A 12,844-nucleotide genomic window follows, 5' to 3' on the forward strand; every position below is an offset into this window, starting at 1 on the left:
ACATAGATCGTTTACTTGGATAGGCAACATGTATTTTTTATTTCAAAAAAACTATACTCATTAGCAGAATTCAACCATTAAAAAGACAGACATTGGCTCATCTGATGGAAATAAATATTTATTTTCAGGAGGCTCCTAACCTTTGCTTCTTCTATTTCAGCTGGTTTTTTTTTTGGACATGGCTGCTGGGCTATAGAAACTATCAGCAAAAGGTCACGGTGTTCCCACTTCAACCAAAAACCCCTGCTGAAAAATTCACATACAGAGACTTCATTCGAGGGCAAAAAAGGGTTCAGTCATGATGCACGCTACAAAAGACACCCCAAAAAAAGTCAACAGCTTCAGAAAAAAGGACAACAGAAGCCAAAACAATCTGACAAGTGTTCAGTCGCCAGCCAAATATAGCATAATAAACACACTCATGGTCAATATAAATTCTCAACTCTACCTTTGCTATTAATAAATGGTTACTTAAAAAAGATTTCCAACTACGGTGTAACAGCTGAAAGTTATTCAGCGATCCCAAGAGAAATTTAACCTTAAAAGGTGAGAGAGTTTATATGGAACAACTTTTATGGAACTCTTTATGCGGGTGCATTTTTGAGCATTTCATAGTAAATTAGGATTTCATTAGCCTATGAAACTTCTTTTGAGCTAAATATAAGATGCAACAGTAAACTAATTGTATATGCCACAAGCGGTCTGGAAGTGCACAGATGAAAACCAATTATTCTGCTTAGACTGTGCACCTTTAAATCAGTGGCTGTGCTCAGGCACCAGAGTTATTATTTTACTTCAAATTAACTCAAATTCTAAAACCAAATCATAAAAGTCTGGCACAGAATCGCAATACTACACAATTTACAAAGCTACAACCCAAAAGGCATTCCTTTAGTTAGTTTTTACAAGCTCGTCTCAACAACTCGATGTTGAAACTTTCAAATATCAAAGAAGTTGGAGAAACTGCTCATAGCCTAACAATGAATAATTTAAAGCTTTGGTGCATTTGCATTACACATCTCCTAATTAATAACTTAACATTATTTCTATTACAGAAACAGTGCCAATGGCAGAGCTTGTTTTTCATGAGTCCATAGGATAAGATGATTGGATCCATGCCAAAAATCCTATGATGTCAGGAGACCAGGAGCAGATGGTTGCACATGTTCTCACCCACGGAATGGTGCATTAGCACAGGTAGAACAAAACAAAATAAAACTGAAGAAAAAACTGCAATAACCACTCCATCCTTCCTTCAGCATTTGGCTCATTTTGCACACAATAATTGCAATGACTGATCTCATTTCTCCACCTAAAAATGTTTGTGCACTTCAACAGCCCCAATGATCTGCATAGTAACTGATATGTTAACAGGCATACTTTCAGTGTTGAAATAACAGTTTACAAAGACAGATGAAAATTACTCTGTCACACAGTTCAAACTAAAGAAAATAGGCTACATTAAACTACTTTAAAATGTCAGGTTAGTTTGGACTTTCAATGTCAAATCCCGTTAATACAAGAATAACACCAACACTGTTAAATGGCTTTGTCTGGTCTGTCAGGGTTCAAGAAAAAAAACCCGACAAGATTCTAATAATTAAGGACTTAAGTTTATTTCACTGGCTTAGCTTCAGAACTTCTTCAACCAATAGATGATCATCAGTAACTGAACAACACAGATGGATCAAAGTACAGAGATAGTATAAGTAGGAATTTCAAATGCATGTCAAACACTCCTCAATTTAATGCAATGTTATAAGAGGAGGCCTTCTACCAAAACAGGCAATTCACTGATACCAACAGGAATTTAATTTTCAAGTTATCTTGCAAAACAGAACAAATACATAACTGGAATGTCTCCCCTCTTTCATCCCCACCACACCATTGTTGTTGCCTCTCCTCCTCCAACATCAAGTGGGTGCTTCAGATAGTCCAATTACTAGTGCTGCTTTGCACAAGAAAATAATTTTAATTTATGCAAGTTGTAATTTTCTGAAATTCAAGAGACTGACTACAATTCACAAGATAATCATCGATTAGCGAGGTTCATTCTGCTGTGAGGTCATCATCTAGAGATGGGGTAATTCATTTGAATGCCAGAGAGCACCTCTGCAGGTGTCATCAATTTAAAACATTGAAGGTGATAACAAGATGACTCAAACAAGAAGCCAAAATAGCAGCAGTTGCTGGTGATACAGAGGAGAGTCCAAAATACCACTTACACCCATGTGTAAAGAGTGCAAGTTATGAATGATTATTGAAACTTGAGCACTACAGTATACAGGAAAGGTAGTTCAGAAATGATCTCACTGAGTCACGTATAGTATCAAGTGGTATAGATAACACCAGAAGATTCACATTACCATAATTATAACATAAACCAGGCCAGCAAGAAGACAATGTCAATAAGCAAAAAGCAAATTTCAACAGTTATCTGAAAAAAAAATTCTCTTTCAAAGCGTAACAAACATTTCAAATGATTTACCAGGCAAGGTAGTGACATCAAAGGAGCTTCACGATGCAATTGAATGCTAGGCTGAGCAAGTTGAAATACTAGAGGGACAAATCCAATGGACCATACAGCTTTGCTCATCCTTCAGTTTCTCTTACATTCATATTGATAGCATCTGTCTGCTACTTGTAAGTGCAGAAACTTCTTTTTGCACTCTCCAGCAACTACGTGAACATGGACATATTTGAGATCAGTACTCAACACACTACATGAATGGCTGCACAGTGATATCTTCCTTTATAAGAACCCCACGAGTGGAACAAGTAAGGCATTATCCACAGAAAGTCAGGGCAAAATAAATTTCATACGAGAACAGGAGGGAGGAAACCGTAAGGAAGGCTCAAACACAGAGTAATTTGCAGAACAGCCTGAGGTCCTATGCCTGGTTCTTTGTTCCATCGCAGGAAAAGCATTTTAGCAAGCTTTCAGGGGCAGGAGGAAAACCATGGGTGTGGTAAAACCTGCTTTTAGGTGCAGAGGTGATGGCAGGAATAGCTTAGAAAATCAATCTCAGGAAAACTCATTTCATTTTGTAGAAAATCAAAACAATTAAATGGTGAGTGGTTGCTCTAAATTTACTTATTTTGGAAAAAGGTTAGAAACACTTGCAAGTATCCACCTAGCACTGTATCATTGGCTGGTTTCCTCATTGTCCTCTCAGCTTCACAATAAGAGGTCAGAAAAATGGAAGAGGTGAAAAGAATATTTTTATATTAATTGTTAGTTATTCAAGTGCCACATTTTTTTAAAAAACAGGCGATAATCTATCCGATACACTATAAACTAACATGCTCGAGATGGCACAGTCATCAGAAATTTGCTTTTCCTATCAATTTAAAGTTCAGTTGTCATGAATGCTGAAACAAACTGAAAGGTACACAGATTCTTTAACAAAGATATTAATCTGAATACAGCTATTTATCAGAATAGTGACACAGCTTAAAATGGAGAAAATGAATTTTAAAGTTTTGCAAATGAATTATATCCTTTAGGTAAAACCAAAAATATTTGCATGTATTATCATAGATCGAAGCAGCTATGGATTTATTGACTACATAAAAGGTGCAAATTTAGATTTGTGAATATTGTCAATGTCATTAACTCGGAATTCCACACACGCAACACATAAATCCGGTCATAAATTTAAAAAAAATTGATTTGCAAATATGGTTTCCTTTAGGATTCAGAACTTAAGAGCTTCAATGACACCCTGCTGGATAACAAATCAAATGGAAGACAGTGGCAGGTGGTAATGTTACTGGACTAGTAATCCAGAGGCCATGGCTAATGGGTTCAAAACCCACCATGGCAGCTGGTGAAGTTTGAATTCAACTGACAACTCTGAAATTGAAAATTAGCCTCAGCAACAAATCTACAATCAATTGTTGTAAAAACCCATCTGGCATAAATGCCTTTTAAGGAAGGAAATCTGCCATCCCTACCTGGTCTGGCCTACATATGACTCCATCCCACAGCACCGTGGCTGACTCTTAACTGCCTTGTGAAATGGTGTGACAAGCTACTTCGTCCAAGGGCAACCAGGAATGGACAACAAATGCTGGCCTTCTCTGTGACGCTCACATCCCATGAAAGAATAATAAAAATATGGAAGGCACCAAGTTCAAGCCTTGATAGATAACAATTCAGCTAACTGCAACCAAGTTTACCAGAGTTAGCCTTGGTATCCATAAACAGAAATTGGGGAGGAGGAATGAAGTCAGGGTTGGACAAGATATCAGAAAGCTGCACTGGAGGAGGAGGCTCCACAAATGATGGGGGAGCCCAGCACATCAGTGCAAAAGATAAGGCAACACTTACAACAATCTCCAGCCAGAAATGTCAAGTGGATGATCCATTACGGCCTCCTCCGGAGGTCCCCAATATCACAGATGCCAGTCTTCAGCCAATTCGATTCACTCCACGTGATAACAAAAAACTGCAAAGGCTATGGACCCTGACAATATTCCACCAAAAGTACTGAACACATGCTCCAGAACTGGCCAGGCCACTAGCCAAGTTGCTCCAGTACAGCTACAACACTGGCATCTACCTGGAAATGTGGAAACTTTACCAGGTATACCCTGTACACAAAAAGCAGGACAATTGCAACCCGGCAAATACCGCCCCATCAGTTTACTCTCCATCAGTGAAGTGATGGTAGGAGTCATCGACAGTGCAATCAAGTGGCATTTGGTTAACAATAACCTGCTCATGGACGTTCAGTTTGGGTTCCGCCAAGGCTACTTGGATCCTGATCCCATTACAGCCTTGGTTCAAACTTGGACAAAAGGGCTCAACTTCAGAAGTGAGGCAAGAGTGACTGCCCTTGACATCAAGGGAGCATTTGGCTGAGCATGGCATCAAGGAGCGCAAGCAAAACTGGGGTCAATGGAAATCGAGGAAAACTCTCCACTTGTTGAAGTCATATCTAACAAAGGAAAATGGTTGTGGTTGTTGGAGGTCAATAATCTCAGTTCTAGGACATGACTGCAGGAATTCCTCAGAGTAGTGTCCTAGGCCCAGCCATCTTCAGCTCCTTCCATCATAGGGTCAGAAGTGGGGATGTAAGCTGATGATTGCACAATGTTCAGCACCATTCGCAACTCCTCAGATACTGAAGCAGTCCATGTCCGAATGCAGCTAAATCTGGGCAATATCCAGGCTTGGGCTGACAAGTGGCAAGTAACATTCGCACCACACAAGGCAATGACCATCTCCAACAAGAGAGAATCTAACCATCACCCCTTGACTTTCAATAGCATTGCCATCGCTGAACTCCGACTGTCAACATCCTGGGGTTGCCATTGACCGGAAACTGAGCTGAGCTAATCATGTAAATACTGTGGCTACAAGAGAAGGTCAGAGGCTAGGAAACCTGCGGACAGTAACTCGCCTCCTGATCCCCACAGCCTGTCCACCATCGGCAAGGCACAAGTCAGGAGTGTGATGGAATACTCTCCACTTGACTGGATGAATGAAGTTCCAACAACACTCAAGAAGCTTGACACTCTCCAGGAGAAAGCAGCCCACTTGAATGCCACCTCATCCACAAATTCACTCCCTCCGCTAGTGGCAGGGTGTACCATCTACAAGATGCACTGTACAGGAACACACCAAGCCTCCTTAGACAGCACCTTGAACACTAACATCTTGAGAGATAAGGGCAACAGATACATGGGAACACCACCGCTTGGAATTTCCCCTCCAAGCCACTCAGCATCCTGACTTGGAAATACATCGCTGTTCCTTCACTGTCACTGGGTCAAAATCCTGGAACTCCCTCCTTAACAGCATTGTGGGTGTACCTACACTACAGGGGCTGCACCTACACCACAGGGACTGTAGCGGTTCAAGAAGGCAGCTCACCACCTTCTCAAGGGCAATTTGGGATGGGAAATAAATGCTGGTCTAGCCAGCAATGCCCACATCCCATGAACAAATATAAAAAAGTACCCTTGCAAATACATAAACCACTACTTTAGAATAGATAAGAGAGATAATAAAAAAAATGGAAAAAACCAAGTAACCTCACCTCCATGCAACTGTACCATGACAATGCCATCCATATCCTCTAAAACCACTTTTGTTCATTCATGGGAAGTGGATGGTGCCAGCAGGGTCAGCATTTATTGCCCATCCTAATTTGCCATTGGGTAGATGGCTTAATTATTGCTGGTTTAAAATTCTGGAATACTGTATCTGCAGTGATTCAAGGAGGCTGTTCACAGCCACCTACCCAAAGGCAAGGAAGGTGTAACGCCACACTCCTGCTCTCTCCTCACATCCCTTGAAGCCTTTAGAGTCCAGAAATCTATTTCCTTCTTAAATATATTCATTCAGTCACTTGGTCTCCCCAGCCTTCCATGGGTCCACCACCCTCTGAGTGAAGAGGCTTCTCCTCATTTCAGTCTTATATGGCCTACCCCATATCCCGAGATTGTAACCCCTTGTTTTTAGTGATTGGTGTACAAGGACACACAGGTTCCTTTGTACATCAACATTTCCCAATCAATCACCATTTAAATATTACTCTGCCATACTGGTTTCCCTTGCAAATTGGATAACCTCACACTTATCCACGTTATACTGCATCTACCAAGAATTTGCCCACTCACTCAATATGTCTAAATCACCTTGAAGCCTATTAACCTCCTCACCACTCAAATTCCCATCAAGTTTCATGTCATCAACAAACTTGGAAATATTATATTCAGTTCCCTCATCCAAATCATTGATATATATATCATGAATAGCTGGGGCCCAAGCACTGATCCCTGCAGTACCCCACTAGTCACCGCCTGCCACTCTGAAAAAGATCCATTTATTCTAACTTTGTTCCCTGTCTGCTAACGAATTCTCAATCCATGCCATTATATTACCCAGAATGCCATGTGCTTTAATTTTGAACACTATCCTCTTGTGTGGGACTTTATCAAAAGCTTTCTGCAAATTCAAATACACCACATCTACTGGTTCTCCCTTATCTAGTCTGCTAGTTAAGTCCTCAAAAAACTCCAGTAGGTTTGTCAAACATGATTTCTCTTTCATAAATCCATGTTGACTTTGTCTAATCCTGTTGATATTTTCCAAGAGTCCTATTATCACATCCTTTATAATAGGCTGTCGCAATGTCCTTACTACAGATGTTAGGCTAACCGGCCTGTAATTCACTTTTTTTCCCTCCCTCTTTTTACTTTAAAGCAGTAGGGTTACATTTGACACCCCTCAATCTGTTCCAGAATTGACAGAATTTTAGAAGATGACAACCAACATATTCTTTTAGTACCCCATGGATGTAGATTATCAGACCCTGTAGATTTTTCTGCTTTCAGTCCCATTAATTTCTCCAGCCCTATTGCTTTAGTAATAGTGATTCCCTTCAATTCCTCCTTCTTACTAGACCCTTGGTTCCCTAATATTTCTGGGAAGTTGTGTCTTCCACCGTGTAGACAGAACTAAAGTAGCTGTTTAATTGCCCTGCCATTTGCTTGTTCTCTATTATAAATTCTCCCGTTTCAGATTGTAAGGGATCTGCATTTGTCTTTACTAATCTTTTTCTTTTTATATACTTATAGAAGCTTTTACAGTCTGCTTTTATGTTCCTTGCAAGTTTACTCTCATCCTCTATTTTTCCACTCTTAATCTATCTATTGGTCCTCCTCTGCTGAATTCTAAACTGCTCCCAACCCTCAGGCTTGCTACTTTTTCTAGCAACTTTATGTGACTCCTCTTTGGATCTAATTCTAACCTGAATTTTGTTCGCTGTGCTTGGGCCATTTTTCCTGTTGTGTTTTTGTGCCAGAATGGAATGTATAACTGTTACAACGCACACATTCATTCCTTAAAATATTAACCATTGCCTATCCACTGTCATGCTTTTTAATGAAGTTCACCAATCTATCTTAGCTAACTGTCACCTCATACCTTCATAGTTTTGTTTAGATTTAGGACCTTAGTTTCAGATCACACTAGTTTGCTCTCAACAACCAGAATCATTGTTCTCTGTGCTAGTTATGACTCCAACCAGTGGAGGGTTCCCCACCCTGCCCAATTCCCATTGATTTCAATTATTCTAGGGTGACTTGGTACCACACTCAGTCAAAGGCTGTCATGATGTCAAGGGCAGTTACCCTCGCTTCGCCTCTGAAATTCAGCTCTTTTGCCTAGGTTTGGGTCAGGGTTGTAATGAGGGGCTTGATAGGGTAGGCGCTGACAGGTTGTTTCTGCTGTTCGGGGAATCTAAAACATGAGGCCATAGTCTCAAAATAAGGAGCTGATCATTTAGAACTGAGATCAGGGGAAATTACTGCACTGGGTTATGATTCTTTTGGAACTCTCTAGCCCGGTGGGTTGTGGATGCACCATCGCTAGTTACATTTAAGGCTAGGATAGGCAGATTTTGGGTCTCAGGGAATTAAAGGATATGGGGAGTGGACAGAAAAGGGCAGTTTAAGCTCATGGTCATCCATGATCATATTGAATGACAGAGCAGGCTCGATAGGCTGTATGGTCTACTCCAGCTCCTATTTCTTGTGTTCTACAGCCATGTCCTCCTGGCAGAAGCCAACTAGTATATCAGTGAGCTGGTAACTAATAAGTACCACCTGATAGCACCATCAATGGCACCTGCCATTGCTTTGCTCACAATTTAGACTAGACTATCAGGACAGACACTGGCCAGATTGGATTTGTCCTGCTTTTTTAGATCCTAGGTAATTTTTGACTTTACTGGTTAGAAGAGGAGCTAGTTCTGGAGCACAAGTCTTCAGCATTACAGTTCGGATGATGTGGAGGCTAATAACTTTTTCTGTACCCATTATGTCAACTGTTTCTTGAAATCATGTGGGAATTAAATTCGCTCCAGACTGGCTTCTGAGATGGTGGGTGACAGTGTAGTGCTATTGTCGCTGGACTAGTAATCCAGAAACCCAGGGTAATGCTCTGGGGACCAGAGTTTGAATCCTGCCACAGCAATTGGTGGAATTTGAATTCAATAAAAATATGGAATTTAAGTCTAACAATGACCATGAAACCATTGCCGCTTGTCATAAAAACCCACCTGGCTCACTAATGCCCTTTAGGGAAGGAAATCTGCTGTCCTTACCTGGTCTGGCCGATATGCGGCTTCAGACCCACAGCAATGTGGTTGACTCTTAAATGCGCTCTGGACAAGGGCAATTAGGGATGGGTAATCAATGCTGGCGGCCTAGCCAGCGATGCCCACATTCCATGAATGAATATTAAAAAAAATATGCAAGGCAGGTTGGTGAAATAGGTTTTTTCCTTACCAACTGCCACAGGCCCACTCTGGGACATATGGCCTTCAGGACTTGGCCAGCAGTCGGTAGTGATGCTACCCAGCCACTTTTGGTAATGGATATTTAAGTCCCACATACGGAGGGCATTCTGTGCCCTTGGTACCCTCAGTGCCTTTTCCAGGTGGTGTTCCAAATGGAGGAAAACTGATTTTTCAAGTGAGGGAAGGCAGAAAACGATAATCAGCAGGAGGATACTTCTCTCGGATTTACTTGATGCTGCAGACTTCATGGGATCTGATGTTAAGGTTAAAATGTTAATGACCCCCAGAACCATTCCCTGCTGAATGTATACCCCTGTCCTGTCACCTCTGGTGGAAGAACAGGCCACACCCAAGATTGATGATGGACGAGTCTAGGATGTGGGCTGCAAGTGTGGTGCAACTCTATCCGACTGCTGAGTGGGGCAGCTTACCCAATTTTAGCACAAATCCCCAGATGTCAGTGAGCAGGATGTTTTTGGGTTGATTAAACTGAATGAGCCTCTCTCATGTCCAATGCCTAAGTTAATGTCGAGTGGTCCAAACCATAATCTTTTTTCAGTAGTGTGATGCAACTGTGTGGTGTACTGGACCACTTCAGAGAGCAGTTCAAAGAAACCACATTGTTGGGTGTCTGGAGTCACAGATGGGCCAGACAAGGTAAGGACAGCAGAATATTTTCCCCAAAAGGACATTAGCAAACCCGATGGGTTTTTAATGACAATCTTAAGCTTCATGTTCATCATTACTGATACTAGTTTTTTTTTTAAATTTCAGATTCAACTAAAATGAAATCAAATTCCGCAGCTGTTATGATAGGATTTTAACTCATAGTGCCTAGCATTGGGTGATGAAAAAAAACAAGGCAGCAAGACAGGGAACTTTTGTTCTTAAAGAAAGGCTGAAAAGCTCAGATGCCTTCTATGAAGTACTTCCCTCACCGCACCCCACCCCCCCCCCCCCAGAGTTAAAGATTAAATATATAAAGGAAGGAATAAAAAAAAAAGCTCCAAGTGTAGAATAACGTGGTCCCCTGAAGGTGCACTCAGATTATCATTGCTTTAGAATTTAATCCAAGATCTTCCTTCATTTGCATTTTATTCTGAAACGATCATAATTTTTACTCTAGCTCGAATACGAATCGGGTTAATTCTGTGTTCTGTTACAAATACAAAATTTATAAGATTGTTCTGTTTTGGGACTGTCTCTTTAATTTAAGGTAAAATGGAGGAATGAGGGGCATCATTTGACCTGCTCTGAATTCTGCCCAACAAGCCTGAGTGGCTTGGTCGTTTAAGGTTAGAGGGGAGCCCAGGTTGTCTTTGTGGGAAAAAGGTGCGAGGTGTTCACACCTGCAGACAATAATAAAAGCAGTTGTGCTGAATGTTGGTAGGCTGTTAGTCTCCAAGTTTCACGAGATGATGTTAGGAATGTCAAGTTCTATAAACGGTTATACTTTGAACTGTGTAATTCCAAGATAGAATGGAGTTGGGGGGGTCTGGAGGATAGTAAATTAGCATTTCTATCTTGATACAAGGCCCATGTGATTCATGATGCCATGGAGATGATCTTTGAGAGGGGAAAAATCCATAGAAAGCTGTTGTAGTTTCGGGTTACAGGGTACCCAAGATATCACTGAAACTCAGACAAGTCGGTCTGCAGCCATGTGAGAGGCAGAGAACAGGAAATAAGAGGCATTGAAAACAGAAAACATAGCTGACCCTATTGTTTACCATGCGAAATACAGATGGGGGCTCATGCTGAGTTTGAAGAGACCAAGTTCATGAAGATTTAATGAAGGCTAAAAGATTCACCTAGCTTGGGCTAGAGGGAAGGCACCTCAAGTATAACCCTCACAGAACCCTCACAGTCAAAGTCAATGCTGGGATTAGAAGTTGCCAGGTTGGGAAAGGAAAATGGAAGCAGGCCATTGCAAGCTGAGAATAGCTTTGGACTGGTTCCAGGAGAATGAAGCGTCTACTTAAGGGCTCATGTAAAGTATGACCGTAGGGGGTGGGATTTTCACTGGTCATGAACCAAGTTAAATGGGGTTAAATGCTGAAAAGAGAGACATGGTGCCAAAGCTTTTTGAGTCTTACACTCAACAGGACAAACGCAAGAACATCAAATTTCAAATGATAATAACAATTTATATGGCAGGAGAAAAGGATGCTGATTGGTTGGCAAGTTAACTCCAATTGGCCAAGGCATTGCCAAGGAGAAAAAACAGGGAAAAAAGGCACCCCAATCTCCAAGGTAATTCACAAAAAACACACAGCTTGAACATATTCCTTTTGTTTGCAAAGGATAGGTCCTCGCGTATAAATGAGTCACGTTATGAGCTTGACTGATCATCTTAAATTGATTATTAGTGTAGCTATAAGTGCATTCGGGATTGTTCAGCAAGTGCTGACCAATTGCAGAATCACATCCAACAGTAGATGATTTGTTTTGGATTTTGCAAGCATGATCTGATTACAAGCAACTGAAGGTACGTGCTGCTTGCTGCAGTCAGCCAATTCCTGGGACATAAGGCTTACGTACTTGGCATCACACCCACACAAAATCATACAAAACATTGCTCAATTGTAGGGTAGGCAGAACATCTTTTTGGACTGAGGGCAGCATCCTGTTAATGGAAAATACCACTCGCATAGCCACTGCATAGTAGCTTACTTAATGGTTTACTTAACTATTGCTCAAATTTTTGAGATAATTTATTTTTAACAGGGCAATCTGAGGTAGACAGAGCACTTTACAGGTCAGAAAGTGACAGTCTTTGTTCTATTTGCAAGTTTGCGTGTTACAAAGCGAACAATGCCTCAGCCAGAGTGGATCTGCCAACCAATCACCACCTGCTTTTCTTATAAAAGAAATTCTAGTGACTGTTTGAAATTTGGTATTCTTGGGTTTATCCTGAGGAGTGCAAAGCAAAAAGCTTCGGCAACATGCCTCTCTTTTCAGAAATATTCAAGTTCTGTACTGCCAAAGGACTGTTTTTTTTATTGTTTAAAGTATAAGTTTTCTACAAAATAGTGTTTAGACAATGTTGCTTTCAGTTTGTGTGTTACAGTAAAAGCCTTAAAACTTGAAATCTCATTTGTGATCCTTTTAGTCGCTCACCAGAAATTCAAATTTTTTTATTTTTTTTTAGAGTTATCGGTCTCTGCAGAGATATTAACAGTTTAAATTAGGAAAGTAAAAATTAATCAAATATGTGGGCAAATGTACTCTATCAGTATGTTTTAATATAGGAAAATTAGCAAAAGACTAGCTAATGGGCTAAAGAAGCCTGGTGATGAAAAGTAATTTTACATATAGGCATATTATGCCTCAGTTGGTTCAGGGAACAAATAATTATACTGATCAAGATCAATCAAAGTTCAAACTCTGGTTTGTGCTAACCAACCTCAAACCAGGTGGCAGCAAAGTACTGCAATTTACATCAGTAATCTACAGAAAAGATAGAAGTCACCAGGGTTCTTGGTCTCAATTGCTACACAGTGATCAATGAAAATTCATATTTGGAAACT

The 12,844-nt window shown here is 40.7% G+C and overlaps 1 protein-coding gene across 2 annotated transcripts in view; it reads right to left on the reverse strand.

Annotated features, from left to right (window-relative positions):
• The window catches only part of ap3b1a (adaptor related protein complex 3 subunit beta 1a), a 338,438-nt gene that overhangs the window by 266,967 nt on the left and 58,627 nt on the right, over positions 1–12,844 (reverse strand). The gene's annotated exons all lie outside the window — the stretch shown is intronic.

Source organism: Carcharodon carcharias, chromosome 4 (assembly GCF_017639515.1).
Source record: "Carcharodon carcharias isolate sCarCar2 chromosome 4, sCarCar2.pri, whole genome shotgun sequence".
NCBI lineage: Eukaryota > Metazoa > Chordata > Chondrichthyes > Lamniformes > Lamnidae > Carcharodon > Carcharodon carcharias.